This window comes from Corvus brachyrhynchos, unplaced genomic scaffold, assembly GCF_000691975.1.
Source record: "Corvus brachyrhynchos isolate BGI_N302 unplaced genomic scaffold, ASM69197v1 scaffold188, whole genome shotgun sequence".
Lineage (NCBI taxonomy): Eukaryota > Metazoa > Chordata > Aves > Passeriformes > Corvidae > Corvus > Corvus brachyrhynchos.
The window spans coordinates 337859-353948 of record NW_008239647.1 but is presented as its reverse complement, the minus strand read 5'-3'; the positions used below and the strand labels follow the sequence as shown (position 1 = coordinate 353948).

The following is a 16090-nucleotide window of genomic DNA, read 5'->3' as shown; positions in this document are numbered from 1 at the left end:
CCTTTTTATTTAATGTGAAGCAGGAGAACAACAAACTCCCACAGATGGGAAAACAAGTCATTCCTAAAGTGTCCCTGGAAAGTCATTTCTAACTTGGAACTATCTGGGGGGCTTAACAGTCCTTACTACAGCATTTTTCACATTTACAAATTTTTGCCAGAAAAGCCTTGAAATGAAGATATCATTCATTCCTGACAAAAGGAAATATCACCTTGGCTTTTTGGTAGAAAATGGGGCACAGTTCAGGTAAAGTTTATAGAAGTGTTCCTATTGCCTGGTTCTCCTAATCAGGCTTTGGAGTAGAAGAGTTTTGTTTTTCTCTATTCTTGGTTCTGACTCTTCTCTGCATGAAGCCATTTAATTGAAAAACAAGGTATTTTTCTGTGAAATTCTTTGGTGACTTGGACTGAGAAAATACCACACATCCATGTGTCAGGGGGCACTTCAAGTGATTTGCAACCAAGATTTTAGATTGAAAAAACCACTGTGCATGTCCCTACTGCTACCTTGAGCACAATAAAGAACTTTTTAACCTCTGAGACTACACAAGGCAAGTCTGGTTGGTTCCCTGCCAGCAACATGAGAGGCTTGCTCAGCTCCTCTAGCTAAGCTTTGGGACAATCACTGTCTTGCCATTGGTGAGCAAGTTTCTGCAGCTGCTGTTTCAAAGGTAGAAAAGAATAAGCTGCCCTGCATTGAACACTACAGAAAACTGAGCAAATGGGAGCAGGATCAGAACTGAGACCAGCAGGCATGCCTTCTTGTCTTCTCCTTGCTCAAAGAAATGTTTAATGACATAGACAGCCCCAGGGGCTGAGCCATGCTTCTCCCTAAGCTCAGGTAGGTACTGTAAGGACAGTCCAGACATCCACTGTGCTCTTGACAAGTTGTTTTTTCTAAATATTATAACGAATATTCCCAAGATTTTAGACTATTTTTTATGACAGGAAAATGAACAATTTTATTTCCTTGCTGCTGGGATCAAACAGCCAAATAACCTGTGGTTTTATGATACAAATACACCTAAATAAATTACTGTAGGATAAGGAAGACATTCAATACAAAGAAGGTCCTCAGAGGCAGTCAGCACCATGACCTTGCCACGTTAGAATTTGATAGTCAGAATTGCATTACACTCATGCCCTCTCAGCTTCTAGGGCTATTTTTACCCCTCTGCTGGGGTCTCATGGCTTTCTGTAACGGCATGTTATTGACAGATACCAGAAATAAGAAAAACAAAGATATCTTGCAATGGGGGATGTGGAGGTCCAAGAAGTAGATTATGTACAAATAAGTCTTTTTCAAAGTCTTGGGGGAGTCAGGATGTGTGTGGCTGGCTTTATTTCCCTAAGAGGAAAGAAACTCTTGGCTTTCACAAGTTTGGGAATTATGAATATAGATGTTTCTATAGCAGGAAACGCAGCACAGAAAATAGCAACATCCACAGAAATGCAGAGCAGTCCCTCGACGTTTAACCATGCATAGCAACAACACATACCATTATGACAGCCAATAAAGAATACAGTACCCAGATGAATGGGGGTATTTTAGAATTTGTATGTTAAATGTATTAACAGTACAGCCTGGACCACAGCCAGCATGTTAAGGGTCACAAAAGGGGAATTACTCTGCAGCTGATAATCACGAGGATGAACAACTTGGTGCATGGGGAATCAGATCTGGTTAGTGTCCTGATCATAAGCATTCTGGATCAAAAAAATTAGCATTTGTAAAGAAGAAAATAGAGCCTTCTGAGCAACCAGAACCTGAATTCTCCTATTTAATAAATGCTCTTAGACCTGTTTTGGTTACAAAACTGCGAGGGTACAACAGAAAAGTAAAGAAGAATTACATAAGTGACAGCTTAGCTGAATGAATCTAAACCTTTTGACTGAAGAGATGCCTGGTTTGTGAAAGGGAAACTTTATCTTGCATTGTCTTCAGCTAGCAGAAGGAAAAAGAAGCAGATGCAAGAATAGAAGAACTGTGAGAAGGGAGAAATAGTGGAAGTAACAGTAATTTAACAAAGTACTGGACAAATGAGCTGGAAAACATCCCATGTTCAAACACTGTAAGGAATAGTGTCCTGCATTCTCCTGCAGGAGTGGGCAGAGTGAAGGGCCAGAACCATTTTCTCTGCAAAACCCATCCTGAAGATGTGTCCTCTGTGCTATGTGGCACCTCACTGTTTCAGGTGGCCAATGCCAACCAAGTGTGTTGGGCTGTATGCAGTGCTGCAGGCTAGAAATCCCTCTGAGTGATGATCCTGGTTTTTCTGGTGACTGAATCTGTGACAAACCATCTGCACATCATAGGCCTCATTTTCCCCACCTGTGAAAATTAGCAAACTCTTTCAGTTGTCAAATTGTCAGTGTTAAAATCAGTCAGCAAGAGTCAGAGCATAAAACCTTAGTCCTTGGATGAATAGTTTTTCACCTAGCTAATCTGTCCAATTTATCTGGAATTAGATATTTAATTATTAACTAAGATTGTAATATTTACACATTATTTTGGAAGACATCTTAATGACACCATCTTATAAGACTCAACACTGGTCTTTTTTTTCCTAAGAAGCATGACTTTTATAAACCAGAAGACAGATAAAAGTTAATCATGGTGGTGCTAGAAGGGATTCTGCATCCCTACCTTGTGAGCAGTATTCACAAGAGAATATGAAGATGGAAGAGAGTTCTGCCATCTGAGGTTTTGCCTGACATGGTTTGAAAATAGAGTTCAATTTTGAGATGACAATCTGGTATTCTGTATGTTGCTTTACAACCCAAACATTGCAAAGAAGCTGAAATATTAAAAGTATTTACAGAGTTAAAATAAAAGCAGTCATAATAACTAGAAATATTGAAATACAAGCAAACTTGATCATCTAGAAATTTTGGTCTTTTGATATCTTTAAAGATTAATCTGAAATGCCTTTTTCCATATTACCTGAAACTTGATTTTTCCATCATTTAAAAAAGAGACAAAACACTAACTATTGGGATAACGTCTACAGTTCTTTTTCTGCTTGACTATGAGTGCTGTACATGGCTGAGGTAGCAATTCAATAAGGAATCCAGAAAACAGTGTTTTTTTACTATAGTTGCTCTTATTATGGCTCAACTTAAAAACTTCCAGGAAGATCATGATGTCAGCATTAGGGTCCATCCAAACATCCCAAACATCTAATACATTCCTCTACATTAGATGCTTCTAATCTAAATAATCAAAATACTGGGAGGAAAACAGAAATATTAGCTCACATTTTGAATGTGAAGAGCATGAAACATCAAGAGGAAACAAAATGCCAAAGCTACTCAAGAACCCAGTGGCAGACTCAGGGATCAGATTTTGACTTTCTGAGAGCCTATTCAGTGCAGAAGCATCCTCGGCCTCTGTAGAGTTATGATATAAAGAAGTTATTCTGTGTGATGGAAAAGGGAAAACAGAGGCTGTGTCTGTATGCTACTCCAGATCCAGGATTAGTTTCTTACAGTAATGAGATGGCTGAGTAATTCCACAGGATTTCACCAAGGTAATCAAGTCCAGACACTCAGCATCTTACAGCCTTAAGACAGTGATGGAGCCAAAGCCTTTCCTGTTATCAATGCACATAGATAAACAGCAAGAAAGTAATTTGGAAAGTACCTTCTGCTTAGAGCTGCCACAATTCTTTCCTAAAGCATGCCCTGGCCAGAAGTGCATTTCAGACAGCAGGGGTATTAAAATCCTTCCTGGTAGGAAGTTGCCAATGATGCTGGTGTGTATATGCCCTTGGAGTGCCCAGGCTGTCAGCTGCACCAGCTGCTGTTTCATTCATTATACATGAGGAGTCACAGGCAGCGTGAAGCGCTGAAATTAATCCTGACAGAGTCATGAATAAAATGTAAATATATCTTGAGAAGGAAATATTTGCAAGAGAATTTTAAAAAAAGAGCAAGAAGGAGAGAGAGAAGAAAAGAAAGAAAGAAAGAAAGAAAGAAAGAAAGAAAGAAAGAAAGAAAGAAAGAAAGAAAGAAAGAAAGGAAAGAGAAACAGCAAAAAGAAAAAAAGACAAAAAAAAAAAAAGGAGGAGAAAAGGGGGAAACGGATCAATTGTAGGAATGTAGAAGAATGAAGCAATACAGTCTGCAGGGTGAACACCTGGGTCTTGCCTCGGTTCATGCCAAGAGGAAGCAGGCTCCAGGACTGCTAGCACATCACAGTGTAGCAGTTGCCTGGGAATATAAACATAGCAGCTCAAAAAGCAAAGCAAACAAACAAAAAAACCCAACCAATCAAAAAACCTTCAAACAAAATAGAGTGTCCACCCCCCCCTTAAAAAAAATGCAAAAAACCAAAACAACAAACCCGAAACCAACAAAAAAACAAAACCTCATATATGACTAGGGAGTTTTAAACCCAAATAAATTGTGGAACTTGCCTTGAAGGCCACAGAATAAGGCTTGCTCTGTGTGTGATTTGGCAGAAGAGGGAAAAGCTGGCATCCACTTGGCTTTTAGCCATGTCTTCCTATTGTCTCAGTGCCTAGCTAAAAAGTGTTGCCAACTTGGTTTGGAGCTTTAAGACAAGCTATCCCCTGTCTGTTTCTGGCTGCTACCTCCTTCAAGAGGCAGTGACTGCATGAGCTAGGTTGCAACCTCCTAGGTTGTTTGCCCAGTAAAACAGACCAATTAAATCACCTTTGGTAGAACCATGTAATCCATGTGGGAGGCTGTTAGCTTCCTGAGAAGCCCAGACTACATTGCAAGCATTCACATGACTGTTCACGTTACCTGGTAGCCATCAAGTTGCTTCACCTCACCTGGCCCCAGATTATCCAGTCTCACAATGCATCAAATGATATTAATCTGCTTTACTGGGGAATGAAGAAGAATTATATGATTCTGGATACTTGATGAAACATTTTTCTCCAGATGCAAAGACTGACTATAGCACTGATTTTTCCCAGCCTCCTTCTTCCCCTGTGGTTGGAAAACTGCAGGTCAGATATTGCTCTCAGCTACACCCAGGCAATTCCAACCAATTTCAGGTGCAGGCAGGACAAAAGTCTGCATATGCAGGGCTCATTCTAACATCACCACAATTTGTATATGTATGTTCATGGAGGGCACAGGGGTGGCACACAGCAGCCACTCTGGCAGCAATAGTACCTACCCAGCAGGGTGCAAGAGGGAGAAATGAAGAATCATTTTCCCAGTGGAAACTACAGTGAGAATTTTAAGCAGGGAGAATGTAATTACCTGAAATGGAATCGTACATTATACCCATCACACCATTCCACATAAAAATTTAAAGCATGATTTGCAACTGAGGAAGCTGAGGTGAATTTCTGAGTTTCATTAATTTGGTTCCTCCTTTTTAGCACAGTGCTGCTGATGAGAGGCAGATTCACCTGCATGGAGAGACAGTGCCACTTTCTCTGTTCTCTTATCTGGAGGAAGAATTTGGGAGTTGTGTTGTGCCTTTGTCTGAAAGGATCTCAGCTACAGATCTTCCATCATAGTCTTTGTACTGCTTTCACCCCACACAGCAATTTTATCTATACCTTAATGGATGCATACATGTAACTAAACCACAGTTCCTAGCTCTACATGGCACTGGATACCTCAAAATCCCTAAGGCTCTTATCCTTTCAGTTAATCCCTCCTGAGGCACAGTGACAAGTTTAAAGCCAAGAACTGAGGCTCAGAAAAACTCAGAGTAGAATTCATCTCACCTAACTTGAGAAGTCAGAAATGTAGGTGTGTGCACCTAAGCTAGGAAACAAGGTTCTTCTGTAAGAGATATTAGACAAAAAGAAGGACTTACAGGGCTGAACTGTTCTCAGTGCCTGGTTTAGGATGGAATTGATCATTCCCTGGAAATGCCTGCTTGCTTTCTTTGTCTATAAGGAAAGATTAGATAAAAGCCCTGTTTTTTATACCTCTGCAGTCTAAAAAGAAATCCATAGTAGAATAGGGAACTGAAAGCACATATCCTAACTCACATACAGATTTCTTGAGTGGAGAGCCAAGACCTTATTCCTGAAATAATTATAACAAAATCTTCAAAAATATAGTCCTGCTAGTAAAATTGGCTTCAGACCTTTACAGATGTTGTGTCCCAGGAGCGAATGGGTAATTCTGTGTCATTTCCCACCACATTTTCAAAGAAACAGTGGGACTTACAGTGTGCCTCTGCGGCAGAGGAACATTGCCTCTGAAGCTTCAGTCAACAAAGTTTGCATATTAAAAAGATAAGACTGAATCACAGAGAGCTTACATCTGACTAAACATGGGAATTGAGCAAGATTGATGAGTGCCTACAGACTTTTGTGTCACTCTAGTAGTGCCCTCATATGGCAGAGGGAATTATTTTATCTGCAATACATATCTAATTATGAAATAAACAGACACAATAACATAACAATAACCAAAACCTTGGCATTATTTGACTGTGGCACCAATGACTAAAGAAGGAAAACTGCCTACACACATCTTCAGTATTGTCCTTGTTTGAGACAGTTTAAAGGAGAATACTTGGCAACATTTTGGAATACCCACGACAAGCATGGAGAAGGAAAACTTAGGGGGAACAAACCTTCTAATACGCACAAGAAGGTAACTGGGAAGACACCGCCAGGCTCTTTATTGAGGAGTAGGATGGGACAACAAAAAAAAAGAAGATTTTCATAAATAAATCAGGAGATGTTCAAGTCAGATACAACAGAAGACTTTTTCACAATGAGGATAGTCAAGCACTGAAGCAAGGTCCATCTTTGGAATTTTTCAAGACCTGACTAGATAAAGCTCTGATTAAGCTGATGCAAACTCACAGATGACTCCATTTTAAGCAGGAGGTTGGTCTAAAGACCTCCTGAGTTCCAAGTTCCCTTCCAAACCATATTATTCTGTGATAAAAATATTGTTTATGGATTGCTTCCCATCTGCTAACAAAGCATGTAAAGAGTAAATAAATGTAGTTCTTATTGAAACTTCATGTGGAATAGAGATCTACCAGCGTGGCCTTCTCAGTTCTCTGTGTGATGTATGAAAGGACAATGGAGAGTAGAAATTCACGTTATGTTTTGCAGTTTCCAGATCCTTAGGCAGTCCAAAGTTTTTCAACCAGAGTAATGAAGACTAGCTTGAGAAATCTCTGCAGCACGTGAGAGACCAAAGAGGTGGCTGCTGTCATGATGAGGGTAATGGCTGTGAGTTTTTGTCCCCAGCGCCTCAAGCTGCAGACAGCACAGTTTATAACAGAGGCATCTGCCCCTAACTTTCCACACAGAAAGCTAGCAGTTTACTGTGAAACAGCTTAGTCACCTTTACAAAGTGCTTTCAATAAAAGCACTTTACTTTCCCCCTACGGAACAATGCCCTATCTTGCAGTAAATACTAAAAGTCCACCAAAACAAAATAGTAATGAATTCCCTGAACATCCAGAATTTTAATTATTTTGGACCTACCCAGATATTGTGGGCTCCAAAAGTCACACAAGGTTTTCTTTGGTGACTTTTCCTCTAGTTCACAATGGTCCCTGAAGGAAAGGAAATAATCTTTAGTTATTCTTATGTGTATCACTTTGCTGTCATGGGAATTTACAGGAATCACTTGGCTGAAACAAGTTATGCCAGCATTTGATAGGGAGCTGGATTCCTCAACCCCAGTGTCACTGAGCCTGAGACCATGGGGTCTTTCACTCTTGCCAAGCCCAAACAAGCACAGACTTATCTTGTACCTGAAAAACAGCTACAAAAAGCTGTGAATCCATTACTCTCTAGAGATGGCTCTGCCTTCCTACTCCTTCCAGTTTCATTAAGCCTCTTTATACTGAGGTTTAAATCACTTGACTGGCCAGCAGGACTTCTGCAGGAAGTACAGAAGGCCCACTCACACTTCTTGGGTTTTTTTTTTTACCTGTTATAATTGGAAAAAAAGAGATCTACATTGTACTCTTTCTCAAGTTGTTCTTCTCTGCTTAAAAGAGGAGGAAAGTTCCTATAGCAGAGAAAACACTGCAAACCCGAAGGACAAGTCATAAAGCCATTGAAATGGAAAATTAGAAAGCAGTATAAACAGCCTCTTTGGAGGAAAATAGGTCTTCCCTGCTATAGTGAGCATGAATAAACAATAAATGATCATGTCAATAAGGAAAACACTTGCTAGGGAAGGTCTTCCCTCTTCAATTACAAAGCTTCCATTCAGAGACAGTGGTGCACAGACAGAGAACTAACCTTGCTAGGCTCTTTGGATGCATTAATCTCCTATGAGATATATTGCTACCTTCTTTCCACCCCCAAAATTATGGGTAAGGTATCTTGTGTAATGATAAATATTTGATCCTGAGAGGTACAATAGTAGGAAATCTGATTTTACTTTTTCAAGACCACATAAAAGAGACTTGGAAGAGCAGGAGCTCTGTCTTGTCAACTTCTGTCTAAGATGCAGGGTGTCAACCAAGTTTGAAAACATGTCAACTCTTCAAACCACATTTCTTAGGAGCACCTGAAGTTCTTAAATTATTCAACTTTGGATAAGTGATCTGCCCATCTTAGAAGAGGTCTGAAAGTTCATACTTAAGCAATGCCCAACTGAACGAGATCAGCACATTAAAAAAATGGTTTAGCCTCTGTCACATTTCTTCATATTCCCAAATGGTACAAACTGGCAGAATTACTCTGGAGTTAGGCTTGTTACACTTGAAATGACTGCAACTTTCAGCTTTTGGGAAAAAAACCTTAATTTTTTTTCTTCCTTGATTTTTGATTGTCAAGAATTAATATTTTTTTCAGAAAAAAATTACACAGAAAAGAAATTATTTCATTGGCTAAAAAGATTGCATTTTGAATTTCCTTTTTCTGACCAAAAAAAAAAAAAAAAGTGGGAAAACTGAAATGTTTTAAAAGTCAGTGAATACTATCCATACAAGGGAATATTGTGAACAAATATCTCCAAAATAAAACAAAAGCACTAGGACTAAGTTTCACAAAAACCAAGCTAGATGTCAAGAACCTGGAAATTGTCTATTGTAAGGAGAGACTGAGAAGAAAAGAATGAAGAAATAATATTCAAGAAATCCTATGGATGATGATGGAATGAGCCAATAATATAATGCCATATACAATCTAAATTTGTTTATTTTAGAAACTCTTTCAACCCAGCCAAATGCACAGCAGTATGCTCAGCAATGTGGGCCATGCATACACAGCAAAACAAAGAAACAAAAACCTCCCACATCCTGGGAAACATCAGCTCATAAATAAGCCTCTGGACTATGTCGGATAAGAAACTCAGATTGGATCTCCTAAAATGGTTCATGTTGTTGAAGAATTGTGGGTAGTGCTGTTTGACCCCTGTTTATTAAAGGAAAATGATGGAATTTAGAAATTTTAAAAAATTAAATTTTTTTCTTCTCATTCAGACTCATTTCAATCTGCATTTCTGGATAATTAGGCATTCTAGATCTCCTTACTGGGATATAGCATTATGTCATTAATTTTTTAGCTACATCAGTGAGTTTCATTTTTCAAAATGGCCCTGCTTTTAGTGAAGTCTAATGCTGTACTTAGGATTGATTCTATTTAACTTTGTGAAGGAAGTATAAATACTTTTGGCATTCTTCCCCATCAGCTTCTACCATCTCAGTAAATACTGAGAGAATTAGACACAATGCTCTTGTCAAGATTTAAGCTTAATGTGAAACAATTGTAGCTGGTGATTAATACAAGATTGACACTTTCTCTTTATGCCATCTGCAACCTATGCTAGGGTAGACTCCTACTTCCTTTATCTATCCATAAAATATATTCTCTTTTTTTTTTTTTCAGTGAAAGAAATCTGGGGTTCATGTATCTGACAGTTCCACTTGAGCAATGATAGATACAATTTACTCAGTCTGAAATATTATCAGCTGAGGGTGAAAAGTGTTAATTAACTATAAATTCTGGGAGAGAAACCCTTTTGGATTCTTTAGAAGCCTTGAGTGGATGGCCACAGGTTAGCGCCCATAAAACAGAGTTCCTCATCACCATCATCACCATCATTGTCTGAATTTCTTCAAAAGGAAGAATAAGTACATAGAATATAAGATATTTCTGAAGATAATAATGAAAAATACAGCTTGTGAGACAGAGCATGAGGTCAGGCTTAAGGCTGTAATGAAAAGAGGCAATTTTCTCTGCTCATTACATGTCTTTCATGAAAGGGGCTTTATTCTCTGTTCCCATTTTTCTATTTATTTTTTCTCTCCACTTAGAATGATTCTTAGTATGGAAAGTGAAAATGCAAAACTTAATAATCCACAGCATTTTCTGGATCAGTGCAACGGCGTTTTCCACTGAATTTTTCCAGGGCTGAAATAGCTTGACTAGTCCCCCAGCTATTAATTTCCCTCCCCCACCCACAGAGCTTTATTGGGGTCTCAGAATTCCACCTATCTCCTTCTACTCTGCTCTTAGAAAGCAAATTTTCCTCAGAGAACTTAACTAGGTTACTGCAATGCCTCATCTGTCTTCTAATCTTTCAGGAGACCAGCTCAGTACTCAGCAAAAATGAAGTACCATGCAATTAAATAAGGCTGTAACCACTCTATAGCTCAAAGAGATATGGCTATTCTCATGCAATTATATAAACTGGGTTTAATTGAGCCAGACTGATTTATAGTCACAGAAAGAATGGGAAAAAAGGTGTCCAGTTTCCTTTCCACCTCATGAGCACTGTCTGGAGTAGCTGGGATACTTGTCTGACTGAAAAAAGGACATGGGTTTTTATGTAGTTGTAGGTCTGACAAAGCGTATAAACATCCAGAAATCCTGGACTAACAGTGACTGCATACTCAGGTTGATCAGCAAAGTCATCATAACAGATGCACAGCCCCTAAATTCAACAAGAAATCTCATACTTGAAATATACCGTATTTCAATGATACTACCCTCATCCTGATGCATTTTGAAGAACTGAATAACTGATGAGTTGGACATTGCCTTCAGCCACAAAGAATGGTCCTCTGACCTGCCTTAGCAGCCCTAGAATGTAGTTTCACTCACCATGGAGGTAAGAACATAACTTTGGGGTAAATTCTGCAATTTCAGCACTTATTCTTCCACTCTAATTGGGATCAGATGTGAGAGCTTGTTCACACTTGAACACTACTTGGGGAACATACACCCATTCCTAAACACAGCAACTTGGATCATAAATGACATAATAAACTTGACAAAGACAGCCAAATATTGCATTTTTTTACTTTCCAGAAGATGGTGAGAATTTGAAGGCAGAAGAATTACTTCAGTGGTTACATATCATTCCTTAGGTTCTCTGTGTAAGGAGAGAACTGCTTGTTAAATCTGTATATTTATTTATTAATAAAGCAACTTACACGAGCCTGAAATTGCTTCAGAGAAGTAGAGCTTAACAGATACATTATTTTCTTTGATGTAATCAGAATTTTGTTTTACATATTTATCAGAGACATTTTGCTGGAGCTGAAGTTCAGTATCTTTTTCTTCCTTCACTGCAACTCAGTAGATACCACAACAACCTCAACTATAACTGAGACACATCTAGGGCAGCATTTTTCCTGCACTAAAACATACTTATTACTAAATATTCAAAGGTAAGGGACAGAAATCCTGGGTTGAGTGTGTTTTCTCTCATTAAGTGGGTTGGTTGCCTCAGCCTCCACACAATCTGTCCCCTAGAAGGGCCAAGCAGATGAAATTGTGGTTGTCTTGAGGGCTTGGACATAGCTGTCAGAGGGAGAGCTGTGCGGTATCATTGGTGCCTCTCTCATGCTCCAAGGCTTCCAAGTTGGAGTGTTAGTTAAGTGAGATTCAGAACTCAAAGTCCTCTCCCTGCATGAAGTTTGGGGGGAGTGGAGCAATGAGGGAAGGAAGCGCAGGGATGCTAGTAAAACACAAATCCTTGACCCAGCCCAGGCTGTTCTTAGCAAGACAGCTATCAGCAGGTCCAGCTCTCTGGTACAAGGCAGGTTACTGGTCTGAGGTACTGCTGAGAGCTGCTGCTCCTTCCCATTAGTGCATGTAACCCTGTCAGGTCAGCCCCTCAGGGGGAGGCTGTGTGGGTTTGCCGCTGAATCATGAACTGGGTTCAAACCTGCTGCAGGTGGGGCAGTAGGAGGTTGGTCCCTCAAGGCAGGGAGCCATTGGGCTCTGCTGATCACCTTCATATTGTTCACATGGGAAGCATGAAGAACAGAGTTCAAAAGTCCCTAAATTACTTGGCTTGTTGCAAGACATGGCATTTTCACTACTGCAGATGCTTCGACGCCCTCCTTTCACAGCCTGGAATAGCTCCTGCCTTGAGTCCAGCAGAGGCTGACATGAAGATGTCCATAGTACTGATCTCATGATGTACTTTAACTTGAAGGGAAATGGAGATAAGGCAGAAATAAATCCTAATCCATGTTGTGTCTATCTAACTGCAGGTCTTACAGAACATTTACGTGTTGCTGCTTTCTCGGTGTGTGGAACCATGCACATTTACACAGAGGCACAGAAACTCTGTCTGTTTTGAGCACTAGTCCTTAACTAATAGTTTATCACTAGGGAGTTCTCTGTGCAATGAGAACACAGATGAGATGACGCTGGCAGTGACGCTGCTGTCGCTCTATAAATGTATATCTCTGTGACTTAGCTCAGGATGTAGCCCATTGTACTCAAAGACACACAAATAAAGATGCATATGCACAAATTAGTAAGTGATCCAGGCATTCCTTGGGGAATTTAATCTAAGTCTTACACATCATATAACTGAGATGGGAAGCAGATGCGTAATAATAGATCTGTATTGTAATACCATCTGCTCAGACCAAATCCCCATAACAAACTGTGTCTGTCCGCATGTCATGCATTTCTGCAGTTTCAGCCTTTCCGAGGCTCCTTCTCCAGGTTGAAAGAATAAACCCCTGTCATGTACAGCCAAATCAAAGCATTAGGCCATCGGCCATCTGTTGTTTATTTGTGAGGTTATCTTATTTCTGCTGAGCCTCAGCATCCTGGCAGACAGTGTAAACTCAACTTCTCTCTGTTCTCATAGCAAGACATTAAAGATGTCCTGTTACATCAATTCAGCCAAAATATCTAAATGAAGAAGGGAAATCTCAACGGTGCTTTTATAATACAGACTTTTTATTTCAGTCAGACTAAAACAATTGATTATTTTTAAAATATCCTTATTGAGTCATAATGACTGTGAAAGGCATGATCCCCTCAGTTCTCAAAACAGCAGACAGGCTCTTTCATATCCTGCACAAACACACAGTACTTCAAACTGCTTAGAAATGTGTTTTCCTTTCTCCTGCTAATAAGAAAGGTTTAATGACAGAGGGTTTGATCACAGCATTTCACCCTTACCTGTTTGGGAGAGGGTAAGCAGCTGTACAGATCAAGGGGTTGTGGAGGTCTGTAGGTACTCATAATGTACACTGGGGAGCAAATACTCCTGTGAGCTGGTTCTGAACAACACATTGTACCCAACACCCACAACTGGCCAGCTAAGCTTAACCATTAACACCATCCTCTGTACAGTCATGAAGTTGATGGCCCCACATTTGCATTAGAAAATGATGCACTGCAGGCATTCAAGCTGGTCCTTCTGTTAGCTGAAGAAGGTAGGATGCTCCTTGGTTTCTGTGAAATCATTTAATGGCAAGAATCTCCATAGCCCTAGGTTAGTTTGCTGATCAACAACTAGGAAGCAATTGGGATTAATAAGAATCAGGTTTTTATAGGTATCTTCTATATTATCACTGCAGAGATTAAAAATGTTTATAGTAGAAGAGATTCTTTTTTCTTTTTTTTTAATTTCCCACAGATCAAAACAAGTATATGTCTTGTTGTTTCTTTCTACTCATGCACCTAAATAAGCAGTATCACTCTAGCCACTATTAATAAAGCACTAGAAAATTTTCAGTGACAAGAACTCAAGGCGGATGCTAAGGCTTGGCCCTCAAATTGCTACTCCTGAGCATTTCTTTGCTGACACTACTCTTTGTGGAAGGGACTCCTCTGTGCTGTACATAGACCAGTTGCTCCAGTCAGCCCCACAGAATTCAGTGTAATGGGGCTGATTTATAACACTGCCAGACTTAGGCCATCTCCATTTCCTCTGTTTTCACTCCTCCCCTGCCCTCCACCGTTAGCAAGTTTGAAGCATGGGGATGCGGAGAGTGCAAGCATAGGGCCAGGTGTGCTGAGCAGCACTGCTGCAGCCCCAGGGTAAGCAGCTAATGCCAGCAACTCCTGACTGCTTAAACAAGATCATCAGTACCAAAAAGAGTTTTCCCCATCAAACAGCTTCTGCTGCTACAAAATGCTAACTACCCACTAAGAAATCACTTCAACTGCTCTCCAGAGCTCTTAGTGCAAGGTCTAGCTTGTCAGGCACAGACCTGGTCTGCATATCTCCATCAAGCCCTTTGAGGCATGCATCCCTTTCTTGGGTCCACTGCAAAACCATCCCCATCCCTCTCTCTCTGAATCCATTGGAAAAGAAGTGCAAAGCACCATTTTCAAACACTTTTGACAGCATAGTTATTCAGCATGTGTCTGACTGTCTAGGGTGAAGGTTTTCTTGATGATTGGCAGATAATTCACAGACATCTCTGTGGCCCATGGCTGTTGTTCTTAACTGAGGTGAGCCTGTTTTGCAGTGCTAACCTGGTAAACTAACACTTTCCTCATGTTAGCAGAAGAACGGAGCTGTCCTATCAGGAGGACAGGCTGTATGGTCAGTTGTGGTTGTTACGAAAAGCAAAGCTGGAGTTTGGGGATGGGAAAGGAGCTCACATCCATTCTTGACCTGGAGCCTTTAATGGGTTCTAAAGCTAGCAGCTTCCTTAGCAATGTGTGGCTATGAAATGAAAGTCCATGGTTAACCCACAAATCACAACGTGGCAGTCACCATAACCCTGGATCTTGGTTCTTGCTGTTCAGCAGCTCATTGGATTGTCCTCCCTGCCTCTGTTGCAGAGCTGTCATTCCCAGACACTGAAAGTGGATTTGACCATATCATAAATATCCAATAACTACTATCCAAAAAGTAAATTGTTCATCGTTAAAGTTAAGCCCTAGAAAGAACACTACTTTGGGCATTGTAACTAAGAGTAGAAAATCCTCTATGACACAGGAAATTTTTCTCAAAAACCTGCAGAAAAGCTATCTCACCCATTCCCTCTTGCCTTTTACTGCCCTGTATTCTAATAGTGTTGCACAATGAGGATTGGAGGTTTCTGTAACTTTTGCAGCAGGGAACAAGGCAAATCAGGAGCAGTTCTGACACGTTGCCAGGAGTGGCTGCATGGCATGCCCTTTGCTTGGGAGCACAGTGTTTGCATCTCGTGATGTGATAGCAGTGTCAAAATGTTGTGGCACTACAAATTGCTCTGCTCTCCTTACACATATTTTTATTATAGAGATGCCTTCACCTTTGCTGCCTGGTAAAATTGGATAGGAATCCCTCAAGTTGCCGAGAAAATGAAGGAAACAAAAGTAAAAGTGCTTCACTGAGGTTAGAGAAACTACACAAAAATGAGTAAGTGCAAGAAAGCCTGACATGGAGTCAAAAGTCACTTCTGTAGAAGACTGCTGAACATTTAGCAGAGTGACTGTATAGAGAAAGTTGATTGCAGGAGGTAAATCACAGTAAACATAAAACAATATACTCTAAGTCAAGGTTATTTTAATTTTGTGTCCATGTGACCAAAATTTTTTGACTTATTTGTAGTTAGATTTTATCTGAAAAAGGTTAATAATAAATCCAGTAACAAAAGCATCTGTAAAGATTTGGTAGTCAAGCAGCAATAAATAAAACAATTTTTTTAAGACCTAATGTTATTGTTTTGCATCCAAGAACAGAATAGAGTAAATATGGCTTTTGTTGAAACAATAGCAGAAGCAAAGCTATGAAAACAGGAAATCATCTCTAAACTGCATGCCTCTCATTTCAGCTCTTTTGATTATGTGAAGTACAAAGCTTTTCTCATTCACAAATATCACAGCAACTTTATTTTGTAACTGCACTGCTCTTTTTTTTTTTTGAAGAAAACCATCTGACTTCTAAAGGATGATATGAGACTCAATAATACAGCA

At 39.9% G+C, this 16090-nt stretch overlaps 1 protein-coding gene across 7 annotated transcripts in view; it reads right to left on the bottom strand.

The window, feature by feature from the left end:
• LRFN2 (leucine rich repeat and fibronectin type III domain containing 2) overlaps nt 1-16090 on the bottom strand; it is a 154403-nt gene that overhangs the window by 80413 nt on the left and 57900 nt on the right. The window contains exon 1 of one of the 7 annotated variants that reach the window (XM_017742359.1): nt 7448-7468. The exons of the other annotated variants lie outside the window; for them this stretch is intronic. The gene's annotated coding sequence lies outside the window, so the exon portion shown is untranslated. Of the gene's footprint in view, nt 1-7447; nt 7469-16090 lie in introns of those variants that run through there. 7 annotated transcript variants of the gene reach the window in all.